The sequence below is a fragment of the Acomys minous genome (assembly GCF_964271855.1).
Source record: "Acomys minous genome assembly, chromosome: 16".
Lineage (NCBI taxonomy): Eukaryota > Metazoa > Chordata > Mammalia > Rodentia > Muridae > Acomys > Acomys minous.
The window spans coordinates 65,356,685-65,381,567 of NC_140498.1; the positions used below are offsets into that span (position 1 = coordinate 65,356,685).

General features: G+C 47.3%; 1 protein-coding gene and 1 long non-coding RNA gene across 5 annotated transcripts in view; one reads left to right on the plus strand and one right to left on the minus strand.

Moving 5' to 3' along the window:
• Positions 1 to 4,887: 4,887 nt before the first annotated feature.
• On the minus strand, positions 4,888 to 14,071 carry LOC311587032. Of its 2 annotated transcripts, none has more exons than XR_014775736.1 (2): positions 13,933 to 14,071; positions 4,888 to 9,504 (listed from the first exon to the last, which is right to left on the minus strand). It is a non-coding gene; the product is annotated as an uncharacterized lncRNA (long non-coding RNA). The 2 variants fall into 2 exon arrangements; XR_014775737.1 differs by having other exon boundaries at positions 13,928 to 14,067.
• A 61-nt stretch (positions 14,072 to 14,132) lies between these two features.
• The window catches only part of USP42 (ubiquitin specific peptidase 42), a 38,797-nt gene continuing 28,046 nt past the window's right edge, over positions 14,133 to 24,883 (plus strand). Inside the window, exons 1-6 of one of the 3 annotated variants that reach the window (XM_084763445.1) lie at positions 14,133 to 14,184; positions 15,610 to 15,765; positions 16,469 to 16,625; positions 21,624 to 21,766; positions 22,917 to 23,055; positions 24,735 to 24,850. The gene's annotated coding sequence lies outside the window, so the exon portion shown is untranslated. Of the gene's footprint in view, positions 14,185 to 14,618; positions 14,635 to 14,675; positions 14,813 to 15,609; positions 15,766 to 16,468; positions 16,626 to 21,623; positions 21,767 to 22,916; positions 23,056 to 24,734; positions 24,851 to 24,883 lie in introns of those variants that run through there. The other 2 variants (XM_084763444.1, XM_084763443.1) reach the window with 2 other exon arrangements.

Here is a 24,883-nt window from a genome sequence, read left to right on the forward strand (position 1 = left end):
CTAGGAAGGGCTGCCGCTCACCTCCTAGGTAGTTGGCATGGTGGCTTACTGCTGTACTTTAGGGCAGTTGCTGCAACTTGCCTGCTGGTTAAATAGACTGAACCTAACTATGGGCAGCCTCGGAGTTTGGGCTCTAGACCAGGTCTCTAGCATTCTGGAAACAAAGGACCAACACCGATTTGTTTTATTTTGTTTTGATCATGACTAAGGCAGACACGTTCTACTAAGGTCAACCAGATGGTGTCTTCCTGGTACCCAAGTCAGAGGGCTTGCTTTTAACTCTCAAGAGGAATTTTATTCTCTCGGTTCATTGTTTAGTTTCTTGAAGTTGGTAGAAAAGGTAGAGACAAGTTCCCTGATCTCCACCAATACAGAAATGTGGTTGGTTTTGTTTATTTGTTTGTTTGTTTGTTTGGGGGTTTTTGCCTTTAAGGAACAAAACAAAAAACTTTTCCTGTTAGAAATATTTTCAGGAGCCAGATGTGATGGTATATGCTGTTAATCCCAGCACTTGGGAGGCAGAGGTAGGCGGATCTCTGTGAGTTCAAGGCCAGCCTGGTCTTCAAAGAAAGTCTAGACAAACCAAGGCTACACAGAGAAACCCTGTCTCAAAAAACCAAAATAAAATAAATATTTTCAGGTGGGGTGCGGTAGCATCTGTAATCCCAGCATTTGGGAAGGCAGAGGCAGGCAGATCTCTGAGTTTGAGGCCAGCCTGGTCTACAAAGCAAGTCCAGGATAGCTAAGGCTACTCAGAGAAACTCTGTCTCAAAAAAGCAAAACAAACAAACAAACAAACAAACAACCCAAAACCTTTTCCTCTGTTAGAAATATTTTCAGTGTCTTATACAGGATGCCTTAAGGCAAACCTTGACTCTTGATCAAGAGGACGCATGCAAAAGAGCAAGCAGCAGACTGGAGTGGGGTGTGGGCGCTTGGTTTTTATTCTAACACAGGTGACAGTGTCATTTCAGCATTGGCTGGGTCTCACCTCACAGGCTTTTGCATTTGGTTTTTGTTTGTTTGTTTGTTTGTTTGTTTGTTTTTAAAGAATCAGGGCAAAGGAAAGAGGGAAATGAGAAAGGGTCTGCAGCTTTAGTCACCAAAGTTCTGAGACTATAGCAGGGACTTTATGTCCAACTACAAAGGATTACCAGGTTCTGGGCGTATGGGGGAAGGAAAACACATTGGCATAAAAGTCTTAAAAGACGGGGAAATAAAAAGATTTGAATTCATTGTCATTACCCAGGTTTTACAGTGTTTGATGGGAAAGACTTAATATTTAATATTTCTTATACATTCCTCTTTCTTCAAACTCATTAAGAAGGTGTTGGCAGCTGGGCACATTGGCCCATGCCTTCCATCCCTCCAGCACTCTGGGAGACAGAGGCAGGCACTCTGTGAGTTCAAGGCCAGCCTGGTCTACAAGAGAGTCCAGGACAGCCAAGGCTACACAGAGAAACCCTGATTTGAGGCAATAAAACAAAACAAACAAAAAGGTGTTGGCTTTCTTTTGCTGTCATATCTTGGAGTAAGAACTCTTTGTTTTATTTTATTTTATTTTATTTTATTTTATTTTTGGTTTTTCCAGACAGGATTTCTCTTTGTAGCTTGGTTCTCCTGGGCTCACTTTGTAGACCAGGCTGGCCTTGAACTCACAACGATCCTCCTACCTCTGCCTCCCGGGTGCTGGGACTAAAGGCGTGCGCCACCACTGCCCAGCTTAGAGTAAGAACTCTTATCAGGGGGACATGCCTGTTTAGTAATAGCTGACTCAACAAGCCTCTAAATTAGGTCCCTAATATAGGGAATTAATTATTTAGCATGGTTAAAGGTGAATCTACATTGTTGAGGTGGTCCGTTGGCCTAAAGACTGATCCAGCCTAACTATTCTTCTCTTGACTAGAAGGAGAGAGAGAGAGAGAGAGAGAGAGAGAGAGAGAGAGAGAGAGAGAGAGAGAGAGAGAGAGAGAGAGAGAATATATGAGAATATCGTATTCAGGAACCCATCTGATTGGTGGCATCTTTGGCTTCTGGCAAGGATGAAGCTGCCAAGAGTCCTAAGAAACTTTCTGGCTTTTAGCCAAGAAATAAACTGGTTACTTTTTGTTTGTTTCCCCCTTAAACTGCCAAGCCAGATCTCACTTGCTTTCATCATCCCCTCTTCCTCCAAGAGGGAACCCTAGGTTTAGCTGTGTAACAGCCAGGTGCAGAGAGGGAGGAAAAGAAGTCCCTGTCTGGTGCCTGGAAAGAGAGACAAGGGAGAAGTAAAGGCAAAAGAGCCAGGGGAAGCAGAGCACATCATGGTCATGAGAGCATCTGGCCAGGCTCACAAGAAGTCCCCTCTATTGGGCTCCTATTCATTTTTCTTCCACCTTTAAGACTGGGGTCAGGGTGACCAGGGTCTGTCTGCTGTCAGACCATCTGATGGCCTTTGCATGGCAAACGTCAGGATGCCACCCCTCCCATGTGGCTTCTTAGGGAGAGAAGAGATTACTTATCCCTCATTTGATGTTTAGGTTAGAACAGTAGCAGGTCTGTCTCCTTGGGCTGCAGACAAGCACTGTAGTTTTGAACTGAGGCAAGACCTGTGGTCTCACATCTGGTTGCAGTTTCTTATCAAGAAAATTCTTTCTTCTTTTTAAAGATTTATTTATTTATCATATAGACACAGTGTTTTGCCTGCATGTACACCAGAAGAGGGCGCCCAGATCTCATTATAGATGGTTGTGAGCCACCATGTGGTTGCTGGGAATTGAACTTAGGACCTTTGGAAGAACAGCCAGTGCTCTCAACCCCTGAGCCATCCCTCCAGCCCAAGAAGAAAACTCTTAGTGAGAAATAATTATCTAAATTAATGTCTCATGAATGTAAGTCCAAAGTCTGGGGGATGTGATCTCTTGGCCTGTCAAAAAACAAAACAAATCTAAACAAAACCAACCAACCAAATGACAAAACCCCACATACTGATCATCTTAGTTGGGGTTGTCTTTTCTCTCTGGGTGTTTAAGGTTTCATAGGTGACCAAAATGAATCACCTGATTTCACGGTTAAGGCCAGTTGAGGATCTGCTGCAGGGATCACTAGGGCTTGAGAGGAACCTCTGGCTCCTTCAGCCTTCCTTTTGCCTGTTGTCTCTGTGAGGGTAGGACAAAGCGCTTGCTTAACCATGGCTTTGCTTGGAAGCATTGAAGAAAAATTTCCTTTTTTTGTGACTGGTTAGAATTCATTGGGTGGGGTCTCCATGGTCTCCCTGAACAGGAGAACAGATGGCTTCCCACAGTTACAGAACATTTGAGCAGTCTCCTCCTGGGGCCCAGCTGACCTTGGAGGGCAAGGGGGAAGTATTCTCCCTTTAAATTCCTCTTATCAGGTAGTGGTGGTGGTGCACGCCTTTGATCTCAGCACTGGTGTGCAAAGCGAGTTCCAGGACAGCCAGGGCTGTTACACCAAGCAAACCTTTCTTAGCACATCGCTATAGGCCCCTAAAGCACAGTTACTGAATGCATCTTAGTTAGGGTTCTACTGCTGTGAAGAGAGACACCATGACCACAGCAATTCCTAAGAAGGACAGCACTTAATTGGGGCTGGCTTACAGTTTGGAGGCTTAGTCCCTCAGCATCATCGGCAGGAGGTGCCATGGCACGCAGGCAGACACCTGCTGGAGGAGTAGCCGAGAGCTCTTCGACATCTGCGTCCGCAGGCAGCAGGAACAGAGTGGGCCACCGGCCTGGCTTGTGCTTTTGAAACCCTCAAGCCCACGCCCCGTGACACCCTTATCGGAAGTCCTCCAACAAGGCAGACCTCTAATAGTGTCACTCTCAGCGAGCCTATAGGGACCGTTATCATTCAAACCACCACTAACACCCAGAAGGTCAGTTACACCAGGCTGGTACTTTTAACTACTATGTTATATTTAGATAAAACCTGGGCAGAGACCAAACACTTGAAAAATAAACGTTGATTAGACATTGTAACCGGTTCTTGTGCTTGTTATAAAGAGCAGATCAATAGCTCCATTGATTTAAACGGAGGTTTTAACATCAGTGTATTGGGCTTTGACCTTAAAATTTTTAATGTACATATCTCTAAGTCTCATCTTAAATAACTTACTCAGATTCTCACAATTTGAATGTACTTTCTAGTTTTCTTTTACATTCTGGAAATATCCAACCATCTTTTTTTTTTTTTTTTTTTTTTTTTTTTTCCTTTCTGAGACAGGGTCTCTCTGTGTAGCCTTGGCTGTCCTGGACTCACTTTGTAGACCAGGCTGGCCTCGAACTCACAGTGATCCACCTGCCTCTGCCTCCCGAGTGCTGGGATTAAAGGCGTGCATCACCACACCTTTCATTTCTATAGCCTTCTAATTTTTTTTTTTTACTTTCTGGTTTCCTTAATACCATAAGAAATAATCATGCTAACACATAACTTTATCATTTATTGTGAGAACTTTCCTTGTAGGGCAGGGGCCACTAAGCAGTGCCTAGTCACACAGGATTCTTCATTCGGTGCATATTCCAACTTCTCCACAGATGCGTAGTAGGGACCCCACTCCCTAATTTTTCTTAGTTTATATACTCTAGTTTCTTCCCCTTTGGTCCCCCAAAAAACATGAGGCCACGAAGACAGACTTACAGCCAGCCAGTAGGAGAGGCTGGGTATTCAGGCGAGGCGAGAAACTCTGTTTCTATGAAGCAGCGTCTACAACCAACAACCCCAGCTGTCGTGACTCGGGAGAGGATCTGGACATTCTCCCAGATGGATTTGAAATCCTGGACAAGCCCCAAATTATTAGAAATCTTCTCAGGGTCACACAAAGGAAGATCCAAACAAAGGCAAAGCAAAACTTGATCAAAAGGGAGTGCTCAGAAATGCTAACACACAGGCTAGGAAGTACAGTTGGTTTTTATTTTGAGGTAGGTGGTGACTATGTCTTTTCCCCTTGGGCTGGGGTCTGACCTCACAGGAGTTTTTCATTGGCTAGTTTAAATGAATCAGAGCAAACAAAATGAAGGAAAACCGGAAGGGGTCTGCCATTTAAGTCACTTTAAGTTGTGTAACAAAGGTTTTGCCAGGTTGCGGGAGGGATTAAAATATTTGCATAAAAATCGTATAAGGTCTGTGTGGGGCATACAAAAAGATTGAATTCTTTGTCACTAACACCAGTTTTACAACATTTGATAGAAAAGACTAGTACTTAACATTTCTTATCCCTCATCCCTGTGCAGTCGGAGCTCTACTGGCTTCGAATACACTCAGTTGTGAACCCATTGTTTTAGGTCACAGTGAGTTAGTTGTTCCCTTATACTCTGGATTGGTTTGTAGTTGGCAGACAGTAAGCTCCAGGTAAAGAGCTGTTTCTACCGGCAAGAATCAGTGACCCTAGCAGGGGTAGGAGACACTGCTCAATCCAGAAAGCTTTGGAAGATGTAAAAACATCCTAAGAAAGTAAGTCAAGAGTGACAGTATACACATTCTAAGTCCAGAGTTCCGGAAGTAGAGGCCCAGTATTGCTGTGAGTTCCAGGGGCAGCCTAGGGACACAAAGTGAAACACTGTTTCAACTAAGCCAATCAAAACGGCCAAGGTGGCTTTCACCCACGGTTCCAGTCCAGAGGTTAAAAGCAGGACAATCAGGAGTTCAAAAAGTATCACTTGGGGCTGGAAGGATGGCTCAGTGGTTAAGAGCACTGGCTGCTCTTCCAGAGGACCTGGGTTCAATTCTTAGCACCCACATGGCAGCTCACAACTGTCTATAACTCCAGTTCCAGAGGATCCAACACCCTCTCGCAGACAAAACATCAATCCACATAAAAATCAATCATTAAAAAAAAGTAATCCTGGCTATATACAGCTTGAGTCCTGACCTTGTCTCAAAATGTAAAAAAATTCAAAGCTTATGCAGTCTAGTTATTTACCCAGTATACAGTTATGACAAGGGTATTACAGCATTGACACAGTCTGTCACTCAAAATAAGGTTTATAGTTTTACATTAGTCATAGGTTGGTTTTAGGACGAATCAGTCACTCCCTTTCTGGCCAGGGCATAAATAGCTATGGGGTCAGGTAGAGTCTACACAACCCTCTCTTGCTTAAAAGAGTGTTGTGCTCCCAGGTCAGTGCAGGATGTCCACACTGGGCTTTAGCCATCGTTGTCCGCTGCAGCTGCAAGTGTCTTCACAGTGATTATAAAGACTCTGAAACAGCAAGGCTGTGACTGCAGCCACTCGCCCGTGAAAGGGTTGTGTGGCTGACAATCCCCCTCCTCAAAATAACATTTTTGTTGTTGACAGTTTTCAGGTTGGCTTTATGAAGCAGGGACACATGCGGGCCAGGCTGGCCTACAGCAGAAGGTCACCCTGAAGTCTTGATGACCCTCCTGGCTCCATCTCCTAAGTGCTGACGTGACAGGCACAGCACCATGGCTGGCTTTACAGGTGTTTTTCAGAGAACTGTTAATTTCCCCTAGTAACTCCTACTAAGAGAGAAGCTACCTGCTGTAAACAACAGACAAAGATGGGACCACAGGAAATAGAGGCAGAAGGGATTCACCCTTGATGGAGCCATATTAGGGAGAGCTACCAGCTCATGGACAGAAGCGGCCATGATGGGGCCTGAGGTGAAAGAGCATTAGAGAGTCACCAGGCATAGCAGGATGAGGACCCTGAAGGGAAAGAGGCACAGTTCAGTTGAGTAGGAGAAGGTGCTTTCATTCATTTAATTCAAGGTTGTCTGGGCATCAGAGGGGCTGGGCTTGCACCCTAAGGGGGATGGAGAGAAGGGAACTCCATAAGCGCTGTCAGGTCATAGCAGCTGGGTCCCTGGCTTTGAGGGACTACAGGGGGTGTGGCCTGATTTTTGGGGGGAGGGAGCAGCAGGTAGAAGGTCTGGGTTCTCACACTACCCACTGAGCCCTCCTCTGCAATCCCCTTTGTTTTCTTGATTTTTCTTTAAGCTTTTCTGAGACTGAGGCCCAGGTGGCCCTGACTGGCCTCAACCTTGCAGGGTAGCACAGGATGGCCTGCCTCCACCTCCCCAAGAGCTGGGATTGCAGGCATGAGCAACCACATTTGCATCTGGTGCTGGGGAATCAAACCCAGGGCATCAGGCAAACTAAGCAAGCACTTGGGTTACACCCCCAGCCCTCAGGTCTTTTCTAAGCACAATCCTGACCCTTTGCCTTTAGGAGCCTGAGCTGTGCTGCAGGTGCTGACCGAGGTCACTCTGTCAGGCCCTCGGACCTCAGTGGTCATTTCCCTGCACTGCCTTTCACCCTTAGGCTGTCCCTTCAGAGAGAAGTCCCAAGTCTCTTCCCTCTATTTCCTTTTTTTTTTTTTCCTTCCCTCTATTTCTTGAGGTGAATTAGATACCTACCTGGCTGGCTATGTGCCCTATGGCCCACCCAGCCCCCTTTCTGGATGCCTGCAGTGTATATATACTAAGGACGCAGACATTGGAGGTGGGAAGGTAAAGTCTTTATAATCCCAAGAGGTAACCTAAGCCAACTTGGAAAGAAGATGGTTATACAGTCAGATCCCACACAGAGAGGGATTAATTCAAGTGGCAGAAGAGAAGAATGAGGGTTAAGGCCCGCATGTGGTGATGGGGGGCCTCTAAGCCCAACAAGTGGGGCACCCTGTGTTAGTACTCCTGGCTCTCCTGGGGTGAGAGAACAGGCGAGAGAGAAGACTCTACAGAAGCGTGTGGGCAGCTAGGCTGCCACATGCAAAGGAGAACAAAAGACCCTGCCCCAAGAGAAGGCCGAGGACAAGCTCTGATGCCCAGGGAGGCCCTGTGGCTTGCACACACGCACCGTGCCATGTGTTGCCTACCCCCCACTCATACACAAACACTCAGAGATTAAAAAGAATGAGACTGAGCAGAGATGGAGGCAGAGCCTTTACTGGCACTGCATGGGCTCCTGTAACCCTGCAGCGTAGTGAAGGACTCACTGTGTGCCCAGAGAAGACAGGAACTCCTGGTCCAGCCTTCCCCACCATCAGCAGTGCGTGAGCACAGGACTGAGCTACCGACTGCCCTTGGCATGGTTTGGCAGAAGGAAGCCATGGCTTCTTGCACATTCGGGTAGCACTCTGCCAATTGTGTTGTTCCTCAGTCACACTGCCCTTTCTTAAAGCATAAATTCATTTATTTTACGTGGGTGGGCATGCAGGCCTCAGTGCACATGTGGAGATCAGAGAACAACTTGGAGGAGTCACCTTGTTCTAACGTGTGGGTCTTGGGGATAGGACTGGGGTCATCAGGGTTTACCCGCTGAGGTGTCCTTCTGGTCGCCCAGTATCCTTTCTTAGTAACAACCCCCCATCTTTGTTTCTAGGTTTATAGGTGCCACAGATAGTGACCAAATCATCAGGTTCTAGGACCTTTGACTCCTGTGGTTAAGTCTGTTGACAGTCCCCCACCCCCCACCAAGAGGCTTTCCACCGAAGCAGGAGACTATCCCACTAGTCTCCGAGTTTCTTTCATCTGTTTCTCAAGGTGAGTTAAGACCCGTGGTTTGTCATCTGTCCTGTGTCCTCACAACCCCTTTCCTAGACACAGGTACTTACTAAGGAGGCAGATGTTGGAGGTGGGATGGTAAAGATCTTACAGTCCCTGGAGGGGACCAGAAGGAAACTTGGAAGGAAGATGGTTCTACAGTCACAGATCCCACCCAGAGAGGGGAGCTGCCCCATGGCTAGGCAAGGCCAAGGGGGAAGCATCAAGCCTGTATTTAGTAGACACGGGTTGATGGGAGAATGCTCACTGTGCAGACGTGCACATGCGATCTTAGCACTCAGGAGCCTGATGAGGGAAAGTCACAAGTTCAAGGTCAGTAGGCTACGTGGAAAGTTGCAGAGTAACCCGGGCCCCTAAAATAAAGAAGTAGGAGGTGCAGGGAAGTCTGAGGTAGAGTCTTTGCTGGCATTTCCAAGGGAAAAGCAAACCTGGGCCCAGCAAAGTGCTCAGCACTGGCAAACTGGAGTAGTGTGGTGGCTTTTGGCTCCAGGAGTTGTAGCCAGTTTCCTAATACCTGGCCTTGGCTGAGTTAGAGGAAGAGAAACACTATCTTGAGTATGAGACTTAAATCAAGAAGTTGTTGGGAATACAGACTGAGGATTGGTTGGTTTGTTTAGGATAGCCACGCCCCTAGTAGAGAGCGCTTTGTGGCCCCAAACAATGACCTCCCCTAAAAGCATAAGACTCTCCCAAGCCCTCAAGCTTTAGGAAATGCCAAAACATCCTAAGGTACAGAAAGCGAGTTGGGTGTGGGCATATACAGCTGAAAACCTAGCACTCTAGCGGCCAGGGCAGGAGGCTTGCTGTAACTCAGCTGGGATAGAAAGGGAGACCTTGTCTCAAAAAAACCCCAAAAAACCACCAGAGCTGTGCATGGTGGCATAAATCTATAATCTCAGCACCCTGGAAGCTGAGGCGACATGCTTGTCCATGGGTCCAAAGTCAGGCTGGTCAATGCGGTGAGTTTCAAGCTGTCCAAGGATATCTAAAAAGACAAAAAACAAAAGGGAGGGGGAGAAATTTGTTAATAAAAGTTAGCTAGGCATATTGTTTAGCCTATAATACTAGTAGTGGAAGGCTCAGTCAAGATCGTGAGTTCATTAGTTTGTTGTTATTTTGAGGTAATGTCTCACATAGCCTTAGCCCAGACTGGATAGAAGTTACTGTGTAAGCCATAGGCTGTGGCCTCAAATATAATGAAAGCCTTCTGCCTTGGCCTCCTAATTGCTGGGATTTCAGGTTTGAGGCCACCCTGGGCTATGAGTTTAGACTTTGTTTCAAACAATATCACCACCACCACCCCAACTGCCTGCAATTAACAGTATGCAGAAATACCATAAACAGGAGGTAGAGGAGCAAGCAGCCGACAAACCTAAGTGAGATGGCTTCTTTTCAGCTGTCATTTCACTTATAAAAAATGCTAGGTGAGGTAGCATTGTCATGTAGTCCCTGCTACTCGGGAGCCTCCCAGGCAGGAGGATCATGTGAGCTCAGGGATTTGAAGTAGCCTGAGCAACATAATGGAACATGAAGATTGCTGAGTTTAAGACCAGCTGTGGCTCCAGCACTCGGGAGGTAGAGGCAGGCGGATCGCTCTGAGTTCGAGGCCAGCCTGGTCTACAAAGGGAGTCCAGGACAGCCAAGGCTACACAGAGAGACCCTGTCTCAAAAAACCAAAAAGACCAGTTGTGGCAGAAAGGGAAATTCCAGGCTAGCCTTGTCTACACTATGAGACCCTGTCTCAAAACATGAGGAGTGCACCAGGGATGTGGCTTAGCTGGAAGTGTGCTTCGCTAGTATGCAGGAGCCCTGGCCTCAGTCCCCAGCACCATATAAACCAGATACGGGGATGTGCTCCTGAATCATAGCACTCGGGGTAGAAGCAGGGGATCTGGAGCTCGGTCATCCTTGCCTACACAGCAACTTCCAGGCTTGCACGGACGGACCGTCAATAATAAGTAAATCAAAATAAAATCACCCTATATAGCAGGACATTACTGAACAAAAAGAGCAGTGCTGGAGGCATGGCCACATTAGGATCTTCCTAATCCTCAGTAACAAAACAGCATGGCACCTGCACACAACAGACACTGAGATAACAGACCAGAATAGAGACCCCGATGCAAACCTCCACAGTCAGTCCATGAGTTTTTATAAGGATGCCTAAATAGTCACTGGAGAAAAGACAGTCTGTTGCAATAGTGTTGGGAAAACATGTAGGTAACTGAAACTAGATCTGTAGCTCCTCTCCCTGTCCAAAACCAATTCAAAGTCCAGCCAAGAGCCTAATGCAAGATGAACTCTGAAGCCCTTAAGTAGGACACACTCTAAGACATGGGCAAGCACCTTCTGAAAAGAACTTCCATCACTCAGAAATGCTGCTAACATCTAATAGGACTGGATACAAATAAAAGGCTTCTAGACACCAAAAGCAACAACTGCAGGAACACACAGCCTGAAAGGCGGGGAGGGGAAATCTTTGCTGACTAACCTGGGATTTAGAGCTACAGTATATACAATTAATTCAAACAACCCAATCAATGTGCTAATGAAATGAACAGCTACTTCTGAAAAGATAAAGATAGCCAATAATCTTGCAAAGTATTCAACAACCTTAGCCATCCAAGAAATGTGAATTAAAACTACATTGAAGGGTTGTGGATACAGTTCAGTAGAGTGACGACTTCCTGGGCTCCACTGAACTCTAGGTGAATGAGGAACATGGCCACCAGGGCTGGCTAATGCCCGCCTTCTCCACTCCATCATCTCTTCACAGCACGGATGGACACACTCTAAAGCAATGGTGGTCTGTACTCTGTATACATCTACGTGGCTTTGCTTACAGATTGTCTACAGTCCCCTCTAACACCCTTAACAACACACACCCTAATATTGGTCCTCCCAACCACAGCCCTGGAGACTTAAGATCAGCCCTCTCAGGCTAGAGGTGTGACCAGGTGATACAGGACTTGCTTAGCATGCACGAGGCCCTAGCTTCGGCCTCTAGCACCACAAGGTCAGCTCTCTAAATTTACTAGAAGTCAATAGAGCCAAAAGGAAACTCCGCCAAGTGTGATGGCGCACACCTGTAATCCCAGCACTCAGGAGGCAGAGGCAGGTGGATCTCTTGAGTTCAAGGCCAACCTGGACTACAGAGTGAATTCCAGGACAGCCAGGGCTACACAGAGAAACCCTGTCTTGAAAAACAAGCAAAACAAAAAACAAACAGACATAAAGAAAACTCAAATAGCTACCATTACTAACCGTCATGATTGCCTGAATATTTAAATATGGTTATTAACAGCTATGCATAGATACTATCAATCATAAAACTGTATTTATTTAGAAGCAGGGAGTTAAGACCAATAAACATATGTAAGTATGTTATATATAGTATCATATAGTGATTTTGCTTATTTGGTGTTAAAGAAATCAAGCTTTTTTTTTTTTTAAAACATCAGGACCCAGTATTTTTATGCCTCATGTTCTTTCATTTCCTTAACAGTTCTGGGCACTTTGTGGATAACTCTTGCTATTCTTTGGGTCACACATCTTACATGGTGATTTCCACAGCTAACAATCAATCCTTTCAGGTTTAAGGTCTCAATGTCAGTACAAGAGGCAAACGCATTGTTAGGGTTTTTTTGGTATTAATATAGAACCACAAAACTCTCAGATGGAAAACTTTTGGCAAAGTCTGGCTAAAAAGTACCTAGGCATGCATAGTGGCACATCCCTGTATCGCATGCACTTGGGAGGTGAAGGCAGGGGGACTGCCTCAAGTTTGAGGTCACCCAGGGCTACATAGCTACTGCTATGAGGCCAGCTGGGCTACATAATAACTGGCCTCCAAAAATTAAGGGGATCATGAATGGCGGGCATAGTGGGGCACCTATAACTCCAGCACTAGGGAGGCAGGCGTAGGAGGAACACTGGGGGTGTGAGCCCTGCCTGCCCTGAGAGAGACGGGGGTGAGTGTGCTTTCAAATCAGAGTTTGGGAAAAGGTGGTAGCTAGCTTTCAAGATGGTGCCTACCAATAGTCACTCCTGGCTGTCACACCCTTGTCAAGTTCCCTCTCACTCTGTTGAGATTGGTCTGTGGGATCCCTGTCACAGAATAAATACTACATGGCTTTAAAATGAGTTCAAAAGATACCATGATGGATATCTTGTCCCTCTCATCACTGTTTAAAGGGAAGAAAAAAAAATTACACTGATTTTTGGACTTTCAGATGCTCTGAGTAAATAAATATTTGTTAAAGGGTAATTTGTGGCACAAGAATAAATAAATAATAAACTATATCTTAAGCATCATGTTGGGCTAAGGACTGGCCAGTAAAATTTTTGTTTACTCGTTTCTAAGCAACACTTGTGATGTCATCAGGATTGGAACCCTCACTTGGTAGCTCTTACCTTCACAGTGACAGTTAGCTCAGGTTCAGCTTGACTTGGCAGGTGAGCACGCCTACTTTTGCTCTCTCTCCTCCTTTAGATTTGGTGATGCTGGGGGTCCAACCCAGGGCCTTGCCTGACCTAGACAATGTGCTACTGAGCTACACCCCCACCACTTCTATTGCGGCTTTTTTCAAATATTTTTCTTCCTTTCCATTTTCTGGCACGAGGCATCACTCTATAGCTCAGACTAGTCTAGAACACACATTATAGTCCAGACTGGCCTCTAAGTTAGTGATCCTTCTGCCTCAGTTTCCCAAGTGCGGGGATTACAGGAGTGTACCGCCACATCTGGCTCGCCTTCTTAATTTCCCCATAGGTGAATAAGGGATCCTCGCTGAACCTGACTCTTGCTATTCCCTGAGCCATTAAAGACACCTTTACATGGCGATTTCCACAGCTAACTGCCAGTATAAGAGGGTCACTCCAATTTCAGTCCTGTCAGCTTTGAGGACTCAATGTCAGTACAAGAGGCAAAGGATATATTACAAGTGTTGTTTTTGTTTTAAAAACCCAAACCATAAACTTCTCATGTATATACACAATTCTTCTGGCAAAGCTTTAATCACGAACACCCAGCCAGGCATGGTAGCACGACACTGTATTCCCAGCACTTATGCAGGATGAAAGATCAAGGGGTTCAAAGGCAAATCCCAGCTACATCCCAAGTCTAAGGCTAGCTGGGCTAAAGGACACCCAGTCTGAAAAACCACCAAAGAGGCTGGGCACAGCATCTTAACCCTGTAATTTCAGCACTGTGAAGCAAAGAGAGAAATAGCGCAAGTGGAGGGCCTGTTCATAGCAAGACATGGTCTCAAAAAACAGCACCCTTATGTTTTTAGTGCCATTATAACAGTGGGTCCTCAAATAATGTCATTTTTTATGAGGGTTTAGAAATTTTTATTATATTCACGCACACGCCCACGCACACATTGGTGAATAGGATTGAGTCTTACTTGACCTGTGCCACGGTCGGTCCTTCATTTGGGAAGGAGATCTGGATGTTACTTAACATGAGGTTCCAAGTGACATTAAGTACGCTGGCGTATTTACAGCAGGTTCTCAGGAACTCGTACCCCGGTCTCCTTTGGTGAGTGCTGACTCTTTAGTCTTGGCTCCTAGGAGATTTGGTTCAAATTAACGTGCACCAATTCTTTTTCTCAGATCGATTTTGCTCGACTGTCTAGTCAGCGAATCTGGGCGTCCGTTCCGGGTAGGTTTTTGGGTTTTTTTGTTTTTTTTAAAAACTTTGAGGTGAGCTGGAAACACTATTCTCCAACATGCTTCACGCGGTCCTTAACTAGAGCCACAGCTGCAGCTACCTAGTTTCATACCCCAATCCTTCATGAACATCATCAGGGGCTGGGTAGGAGGGATAACAGGCAAGAGGGTCCACAGTTCCCGAAGCATCACTCTGAGATCCCTGAGGCAGGAGTTGTCCGTTAGTAACGCTTACCGCGCGCGCAATGCAGGGACAACCCGCAAACGCACTGCGCTAGGCCCCAATCGGCACCCGTAGGGCTGGCCTGGGTTCTTTCACCGGAAGTATCCCCCCTCTCTGAGAGGAAGTTACGCATTCATCTCTTGGCGCCTGGTGGAAATAGAACTTCCGCCGGCTCCGCCCCTTCCACTTTCTGTAGGGAAGAATGGGTTGGTACCACATGTACGAGAACTGGCTGGTAGATTTTAGCAGTAATGTTTTGGGGATGGCAACCAAGGGTCTCATTAGACCTTGAGGCCATGGACTCAGGCCTTACCGCCTGCCGCCTTTGTAGACTGTCAGAGAGCCTAATCTTCTTTGACCATGACACCTAATTTCAGTCACTCTGCTCTGGCCAAAAGTAAGCGCTGTGTCTGGAATGCCCTCCTACCTTAAATCCCTGAATACTGCACATCCATGTAATATAAATTTCAGAGCCGCCTGGGTTTGATTCTTTTGTCTAAGACATCATGAAAAGGGAACACGGTGTGGTGGCCCATGTCATTAAATCCCAGCCCTTGGAAGTGAAAGCGAGTATGTCAAGAGTTACAGATCATTCTGGGGCATATAACCCATTTGATAAGAGCCTGGTCTACATTTGATCTAGTTTCAGAGAGAGGGAGATAGGAAAGAGACAGAGGAGAGAAGAGAAAACAAACAACAAAAAAATGAAATGAGTAGGGAGGAGTCACAGATATGTTGTTGGCTAGTTGACCTGGACCCTCAAGTTCAAAATATTATGAGCTAGACTGAACTATCTAAGTCCTGAGGTTCACAAGATTACAGTTCTACAAACCATGCATGAAAATGAGTGCGTGCAAGGGGACACGTGTACACATACACAGGAAAGAGAAAGAGAATAAACCAAGGTTGTATACACAGCAAACACCACACGAACTGGGCGACAGGACCATAGAGATGGCTCAGTGAGTAATGATGCTGAAAACCTGACAGCCTCACTTGGGCTCCCAGGACACAAGCAGTAAAAGGAGAAAAGCAACTTTCACAAGTTGTCTTCTGACCCCTATATGTGTATTGTGGCACATGTCCACACATACATATATATAAGCACACATAGTATAAAATCATTTTAAAATAAAAGATGGGGGATGGAACAGATTTAAGATACTTAATGAATTTTCAATTATTTGTTCCTAGGAGACTTGTTGGTGTGTGTGGACAGTAGGGACCAATATCATCTGGTCTTAGGACCTCTAACCCTTGTGGCTAAGTCCATTACTGGGCCCACACCAAGAAGATCTCTCCTGCAGTATATTTCTCCAGAGCCTGAGTTACCGTCATCTATATCTTGAGGTGAGTTACTCACTTGGCTTAACGTGTGTCCTGGGTGCCAGCACTGCACCTCCTGCATACTTCTGCAAGACTACTAAGGATGGGGACATCAAAAAGTGGGAGGTAAAGACCTTACAGCAGCAGGATCCACCCAAAGAGGAGTTACCACACGGACAGGGAGGTCCCATGTTGAATTTTAACAGTCAGCATCTATAGCCAGATGTATTAAATCCAGGACACCCTGGAAAATAGAGGACATCCCAGGCTAGCTTGGAATTTCAGACACAGTGGATGGAGAATATTGGAGAGATGGCTTAAAGGATAAAAAGTCCTTTCACAATAAGCTTGGGAAACCTGAGACTGAGTACCCTAAACACATGTAAAAACTGAGGGAGTACCATAGGCCAGAACTTGTATGGTGAGAGTAGAGAAGAGACTATCTAGATGCTTCTATGCATCTATCCTAAATGCCATGTTGGAGAAGAGACTCTGACTCAGAAAAGTTGGTGAGTGGGGACCAACAGCGTGTGGTAGAGGTACCATGCCACATGTTCGTCACCACCCAGAGTATATGAAAAGATGAGATGCTGAAGCAGCTATGTGGGTTACACTGACTGGGTGGGAATAACACACCGCACCATATGGGTCTTGATCAAAACACTAGTTATGTGTGGTAGCTGGACCAATAGATTTTGTTGGTGACAGTCCTGCATCTTTCTCCTAGGAGGCTCATTGGTGTGCGCGGCCAGTAGGACCTAGGCCATCGGGTCCTAGGACCTCTGACCCTCAAGTCCGCTCCTGGCCCCCCCCCCACCCACTGGAGCTCCCCTGCAGGAGGAGACTTCTACAAGCATCCCAAGTTGTTCCCCCTATTTCGTGAGGTGAGTGGGAGACTTGCATTACCCTCCACCCCATGTGCTCCGCCCTCAGCTCCTTTCGGAGACACCTGCCGTGCCCGTGGTTGCAGTGTTGGAGGTGGGATGGGGAAGACCTTTCCTCCCCAGGAGGGGACCGAGAACATCTGAGGGAGAGGGCTCTACACTCACAGATCCCACACATATGAGGAGTGTTTTCTGTACTCGGCAGGAGAGAACACTTGAGTGGGTACATGTGGTTGAAGGGGTGGGCGTGAGGAGCCTACACGCAGGAGGCTCATGGAGATGTATCATTTAGATGTTGGCCTGGGAAACATAGGCGGGTCCTGGGCTGGCCTGGATCATCTGTAGTACAGCAGAGCCAGACATGAGAAGATGGTGAATGGGTGGGTAAGGCGCTTGCCAGCCAGAAGGACGATTGCAGTGTGAGTCCAAAGAGCATAGACAGCATTCGGTGAGGAGAGCAGGCCACACGGGCTGTGCTCCTCGGTGCACCTGGGAGGCAGAGATGTAGACATTCTGAAGGTTTGACAGCTAGTGGGAGGGCACAGCAGAGAAACGGTAGTGATCAAAAAGGAGAACGGGGAAGAGCACATGACTGCCAGTGTCCTCCACATACTCACAGGTGAGTCCATGAAAGCACACGAAGCAGAACAAAGGGAGATTCCGGCAGCGTCTTTGATCGCCCCGCATGGCATCAGGAAAACATGTGGGATGGCCAGGGACTCACTTTATCACCGGTGGACGACCTTAAACTGCTGTTTCCTCTGCCACCACCTTTGGGAGTCCCAGGATCCAAGGCCTGAGCTCCCATGTGCCCTTCAGTCCCAAGGACGGAACCACTGGCTTCCTGCCTGCTAGAACAGCACTCTGCCAATGGAGCTTATTCCCTACCATGACTATGCTTTGTTTTATTAAAAGTATTTGACTCCCATAGGTTGTGATTTGTAACCCAGAAACTGGAAACCACGACACACATGGATGGGTCTGAGGACAACTTGCTGGTGTCAGTTCTCTCTTCCCTTGTGGGTCCTAGGATCTAGATAGTTCATGCCAGAATTTGGACTGGCAGCAAAAGCTTTGGTTAACTAAAGTCTTCAATGACCTTACTTTGTTGTTGTTATTTTGGTTTGTTTTTTTTTAGATTTGTCAAGACAGGGATTCTCTGTGTAGCCATGGCTGTTCAGAGCTTGCTTTGCAGACAGGCGTGGCCAACAAATTACAGCAATCCACCTGCATCTTCCTACTGAAGTGCTGGGATTAAAGGTGTGGTTCTATCACACCAGCCTCTCAATAGCGGAAATGGCAGTGTTTCCTCTTTGCTCTTAGGACGCACATTGGAATACTTGACTAGTAGCCACCTAGGTCATCAGGTCCCAGATTCACTGGCCCTCTGGGTCAGGTCTGTTACCGCCCCCCTACCCCCTTTGGAGCTCCTCTGCCAGAGAATTCTCCAAGCCCCTCAGGTCACTCCCCATATTTCTTGAGGTGAGTTAGAAACCGGACTGGTCTTTGTCCTGTAGCTCTCTAGCGCTTTTCTGAGATCCCTCATGGAGCTTAGGATGATGATGGGGGATGTGGAAAGGGAAAGGTCCTACAACCTCGGGGTACCTGAGCAGCACTGGGATGGAAGATGCTCATAGTGAGGCCCTACATTACGACATCTTTCTCCTAGGAGGCTAGGAGGCTCACTGGTGTGCGCGGCCAGTAGGACCTAGGCCATCAGGTCCTAGGACCGCTGACCCTCTGGGTCAAGTCCGCTCCTGGCTCCACACCCACTGGAGCTCCCCTGCAGGAGGAGATTTCTATACCCGCCCTGTGCCCCTATTTCCTGAGGTGAGCGGGAGACTTGCATTACCCTCCGTCCCATGCCCTCTACCCTCAGCTCCTTTCTGAGACACCTGCAGTGCCCGTGGTTGTAAATGTTGATGGTGGGACAGGGAAGACCTTCCCTGCCCAGGAGGGGACCGAGAAGGATGGTTGTACACTCACGTCCCACACAGAGAGAGAGAGTGGTTCCTGTGCTAGGCAGGGGAGAAGACTTGGGTGGGTCAGCAGGTATGGGAGACGTGAATGAGGCCTGAAAGTACAGGTGGGTGAAGGGGGTGGGGCTTGAAAAACCAACACTCAGGGGCTCACAGAGATTTACCATTGAGGTAGCTTACTACTTAGACATTACCCTGGAAAACACCGCATGCTCCAGGCTGCCCTGGAACCTCGGCCATCGAGATCCAATGTTGAGGACGTGGCTTAATGGGTAGGACACTTGCAGGCAAGCGTACGCCTCTGAGCGTATCCCAAGAGCACAGGCAGCACTGAGCCCCGAGGGCACATAGGGCACGCTCTCCGTGCAACTTTGTTCAACCAGAGATTTAAACATTCTGAAGCTACGCAACAGTTTGTGGCGAGGGCACAGATGTAAAAGATACTGAGCAAGATGGAGAAAAGGGTAGGACCACATCTTGTGACGCCTGGTTTCCCCCAAATACTGTCACGGGGCATGATGTGCCTGTTCCCAGATGAATGTGTGTGAGTCCACAGGTGTGAAGACACACACGGAAGCACACACATAAAGACATGAAGTAGAGGTGGAGATTCAGAGGGAAAGGCTTTAATGGACCCTCATGGGGTCATGAAAACATAAGGGATGGCCAGGCACTCGCTGGCTCACCAAAGAGGACCTTGAACTGCTGTTTCCTCTCCCATCACCTTTGGGGGAACCAGGACAAAGGCCTGAGCTCCCATGTGCCCCTCGGTGCTGAGGGAATCACTGGCTTCCTGCATACAAGGCTAGAATTCTGTCAACAGAACTTCCTCCCTACTAAGACTACGCCTCGTGTTATTACAAGTATTTGAAGCCCATGGATGGTGAGTGTGACCCAGCAACAGTATACCATCACACACATGGGTCATGTGAGGACAACTCGTGCTGTCAGCTCTCTCTTCCCATGTGGGTCCTGAGGATCTGCATAGTTCACTCAGGTAGCTGGCCTGGCAGCAAAGCCTTGATCCACCGACCTCCTGAACCACCCCCCTACTGTCCTTCCTAATGACTGTCCCTCATCTTTGCTCTTAGGAGGCTCATTGGTGTGCCTGGCCAGTAGGGACCTAGGTCATCAGGTCCCAGGACCGCTGACCCTCTGGGTCAGGTCCATTACCAGCTCCCCCTACACCCATTGGAGATCCCCTACAAGCCTCCCAGGTTACTCCCCTTATTGCTTGAGGTGAGTTAGACACCTGACTGGTCTTTGTCCTGTGGCTCCCTGGTGCTTTTCTGAGATCCCTCATGGCGACTAAGGGTGCTGACGGAGGAGGTGGAAGGGAGAGGCCCTACAGCCTTGGCGCGTAGCTGTTTCGGGAGTGCTAGAATGATAGGTTTGATCTAACTTGTGCCCTGTATATTTAGTGTTGGAGAGCAGACTCAAACTTGCTGCTTTTAAGGTAATTCTCTACCAACCAAGTTTATTACCCACTCTTAATATTTCTTTAATTAAAACCACCTTTTTCAGTCATTATTCTGTGTGTGCACAGCTCTGTACGCATGATACTGTCTATGTAGCAAGAGAGAGGGCAGCCATGTGGATCTTGAAGATCTGGGGGCCATGAGAGCTTTTATCTGCTAAAATATCTTGCTGGCCTCTTAAGATTTTTCTCCTAATGATGAGACATACTCTCTGCTCCTAGGAGGCTCATTGGTGTGCTTGGCCAACAGGGATCTAGGTCAGCAGGTCCCAGGACTCTCTGACCCTTGAGGTCAAGTCCAGTTCCAGCCCCCACTCTGGAGTGCCCCTGCAGGAAAATTCTCCTAGCCTCCCACACTACTTTCCCTGTCTCTTGAGGTGAGTTAGATGGTCTTGGCTCATCTTCTATGCTACACTGGCCCAGATCCTTTCTTTGACACCAGTAGTGTATTAAGGACAAACAGCCTCCCGAGGAAACAAGAAAATCTGGAAGGAAGATAAGATGGTTTTCCAGTCAGTACCACCTGGAAGTGGGGGTTGCTAATGCCAGGCAGGGCTATGGGGGGAATTCCCAGATTGGCTCAAGTGGCACAAACAAGCATGAGGGTCAAAAGAACATGTGCTGGTGTGGGCCTCACCTGCCAGCACTCAGGTATTCATTCACAGGGGACTTCAGAGGCTGAGGCTCAGGAGCCACGGAAACATAGGACTCTAAAGGATGGGATGCTGGAGAGATAAGGATTAATAGACCACCTGCTAAGGGAGCTGGGGTTGAGTCTCAAGACCTGCGGAAGCCTAGTGGGTAGCATCCATCTGTATTCTCAGCTTCCCTATGCTAAGATGGCAGACACACAGGAAACCATCTAGAATTTCATGGGGCAGATAGACTGGGGCCTTACCTCAAAAAAGGTGGACACTGAAGAAAACGACTCAAGAATGACCCGTGTCTACTCATGTGCCAGGACACACATCACCCTCATAATGTAATATGTGTGTGGGCATACACACACACACACTTAAAGGAAGGAAATCTACCTGTGATTCTAAGGCAGAGCCTTTAATGGCATATCTTGGTAATATGTAGCCATGTAGGTTGGTGATGACTCACTGTGTCACGAAGGATGACTTTCAACTTGTGCTCCTGCTAGTTACACAATTAGGGAGTGTGGATTACAGGCCTGAGCCACCATGTGCCATTTATTTGGTGCTGGGAAGGAACTCATGGCTTGATCCATGTTTGGCTAGCTCCCTACCAACTGGCTTTATCTTCAAGTCCAAATGTCTTTTAAATTTTTTTTTTGTATTGATTCTTTGTTAACTTCACACTAAATGTCATTCATGTGTATACTGTGTATTGTCACAAGTCTTCCATGGCATCCCTAAGGAGATCTAGGGCAACTTAAGGCTGTCAGTTCCCTCCACTGTTTAGATCCCAGTGATTCAACTCTTGAGCATTAGACTTGGGGGCAAAAGCCTTTATCTAGTGTGATATCTTGCCAGCCACTCTTGCTTTTTTAATGATAACCCACATCTTTACCCCTAGGAGTCTCACTGGCGTGCCTGGACAAAGAGACCTTGGTCTTTAGGTCTCAGGACCTCTGACCCTCTGGGTCAAGTCCACGGTCCATTCTCTACTTATTGGATCTCCCCTCTACATCTCCCAAGTTACATCCCTTATTTCTTGAGGTGAGTTAGACACTTGGCTAATCCTCTGTCTTATTGTCCTCAGCACCTTACCTAGACACCTGCAGTGTATCAGTGGATGGAGTAGGGTGATAAGGACCCTATAGCCTCAGCACGTGACCCAAGGGAGACCTGGACAGAAAGTGGTTAAACAGTCACTGACCCACCCAGAGAGGAGGTTTGCACATGTCAGACCGGCACATGAGGGTTCAAGGGGCAGAAGACAAATACGGCTTAAAGCAGCATGTGGCACTTTGGGTAGTCCCAACACTCATAAGGCCCAGGCAGGTGCTTTAACATACAAAGTCAGCCTAGCAAGCAGGTGTCTCCCAGGTTTGCCTGGGTTATCAGAAGTTGGGGGAGCGGAGAAGATGGATTAACGAAGCATAGAATTTCTGTCAAGCAAGTGTGAAGAGCTGAGTCAAGTCCCAAGAGTACGCGCAAAGGCGCAGCAGGTAGTGAGTGTTGCTACTCCCAGTTCTCCTCTGACCAGAGTACATACAGGCAGACATCGGAGACTGACTGGAATTCCATGGGACAGATAGCTTGGTTTACGCAGCAGAGGAGGAGACGCTAAATAAGAAACAGTGGACAGTGAGGGTCAGCACGTGAGGATGTCTTGTGCCCTCCAGAAGTCCATTGTAACATGTCCCAACTCTACCACAAAACATAAAAAACAAAACAAAACAAAACAAAACAAAACAGTGAGCAGAGACTCTTAGAGTCTTCCATGGCATTTAGTGGTTTTCTGTAGCACCTAGGATGGCCAAAGACTCCAAACTCACCAATGATGGCATGAACCCCACTTCAGCTGCCCCCCACCTGTAGAATTTCTAGGATTACAGCCTGATCTACTTTGAACCGTTTATTGAGTGCTGGGAGCCTGTGCTGTAGCTAGCACCCTATCAATGGAGTTTATTCTCCATTCTTTATACAGTTTACCTTGCTACAGTATTTTTATGAGCTGCATGCATTCTGTGTGGGCATGCCAGGGTGTGTAGGGCTGTGCATATGAGAGGTCAGTGGACCAGTGGGAGTCCATTCTCTCCTGCCCTGTGGGCCCCAGGCTGCAGGAAATTGTCTTCACCTGCTAAACCATCTGGCCAGCTCCCAAGACAAGTTTTCTAATGATCTGCCTTCGCTCTGCTCCTAGGAGACTCATGATTGTGCCTATCCAGAGGGGACCAACGGTCATCACGTCCCAGGACCTCTGACCCTTTGGGTCAAGTCTACTGTTGGCCTCCCCCAGGTGAATTCTCCAAGTCTCCCAAGTTATTCACCCTATTTTTGAGGTGAGTTAAACTCTTGGCGTCTCTTCTGTCTTTTGTCTCCCAAGCCCCGCTCATTGGTACACACTGTGCTAGGTGGAGATGTCAGAGCTGGGATGCTAACAAGCTCTCAGCCCCAGGAGACATCCTGAAGGATACACAGGAGGAAATGGCATTTTTATATAGTCACAGATGCCACCTACAGAGGGGATTCCACTTTGGCAGGCAGGGGAAAGGGAAGTCTCAGGTCAGATCAGTTGGCAGAAGGCACAGAGAGGGCCCAAGTTACAGGTGGTGGTGTGAATCTCGAAAGCCAACACACAGGAAGCTCAGGCACAGGGTTTACTAGGATGCAAGCTCCAGGACAGCTGAACTCCCAAAAAGAGGGAGTGGGAAGTTCTGGGCATGGCTTAATGGACAGAGTACTTTCTGGCAACTGTATCCCAGTCCCATGGAGATATGTGACCTGCCATGTGGGTGCTGGGAATTGAACCTAGGTCCTTTGGAAGAGCAGTCAGTGCTCTTGACCACTGAGCCATCTCCCAACCCCCCACAGAGACATGTAAAAGCCCAGTAGGTATCACTCATCTCAAAGCCGGCAACAGTATTTAGCCTGGCCTACAAGGATGACCTGTGTCCTACAAAATGTGCACTAAAGCTCACAACACCCTTACTACAACACACACACACACACACACACACACACACACACACACACACACACAGTGCAAGTGTCCACAAGTTGATATTTTTGTTTTTCGAGACAGAGTTTCTCTGTGTAGCTCTAGGTTGTACTGGAACTCTGTAGACCAGGCTGGCCTCAAACTTAGAGATCTGCCTGCTTCTGTCTCCGGAGTGCTGGGATTAAAGGTGTACACCACCACCTGGCCAAAGTTTTTTGTTTTTTGTTTTTTTTTAATTATCTGAGATTCTAAGGCAGAGCCTTTAGTGGGATTTCATGGTCTCATGTAACCATGTTGGGTGGCCAAGGACTCATGTCACCAAGCTGTGTCTACCCTCAGGAGCAGGAATGGTACAGTCGTTAGCCACCGTGTTCCATTAATGGGTGCTGGGAGGGAATTCACGCCTCCTCCTGCCCTTGGCTAGCTCTCAACCAGTTGACTTTATTTCCAAGTCTAAATGTCTTTTTTTTTTTTTTTGGTTATTGTTAAAAAATTAATTCCAGCCGGGCGGTAGTGGCACATGCCTTTAATCCCAGCACTCAGGAGGCAGAGGCAGGTGGATTGCTGTGAGTTTGAGGCCAGCCTGGTTTACAAAGCGAGTCCAGGATGGTCAAGGCTACACAGAGAGACCCTGTCTCGAAAAACAAAAAACAAAAAACAAAACAAAACAAAACAAAAACAAAACAAAACAAAAAATCCAGCCAGGCACGGTGGTACACGCCTGTAATTCCAGCACTTGGGGAGACAGAGGCAGAAAGATCTCTGTGAGATTAAAGCCAGCCTGGTCTACAAAGACAGTCTAGGACAGCCAAGGTTACACAGAGAAACCCTGTCTCACAAAACAAAAGTTAATTTATATATTTATTAAAAAGCCTCCATAGTATACCTAAGGAGGTTAGATAATGACTCACGGCGGTCAGTTCTTTCCCCCTCCATTTGGGACACAACGGCCTTTATCTGCTGTGATGCCTCGCCAGCCACTCACGCTTTCTTATGAGAAACTCATTTCTTTGCTCTTAGGAGACTCGTTGGTGTACCTATACTGAGGGCCCCAAGGTCATCAGGTCCCAAGGAGCCCATTGTCCACCGTCCACCTACTGGAGCTCCTCTGCAAGTTACATCCCTTATTTCTTGAGGTGAGTTAGCCACGTGGCTAACCCTCTGTCTTA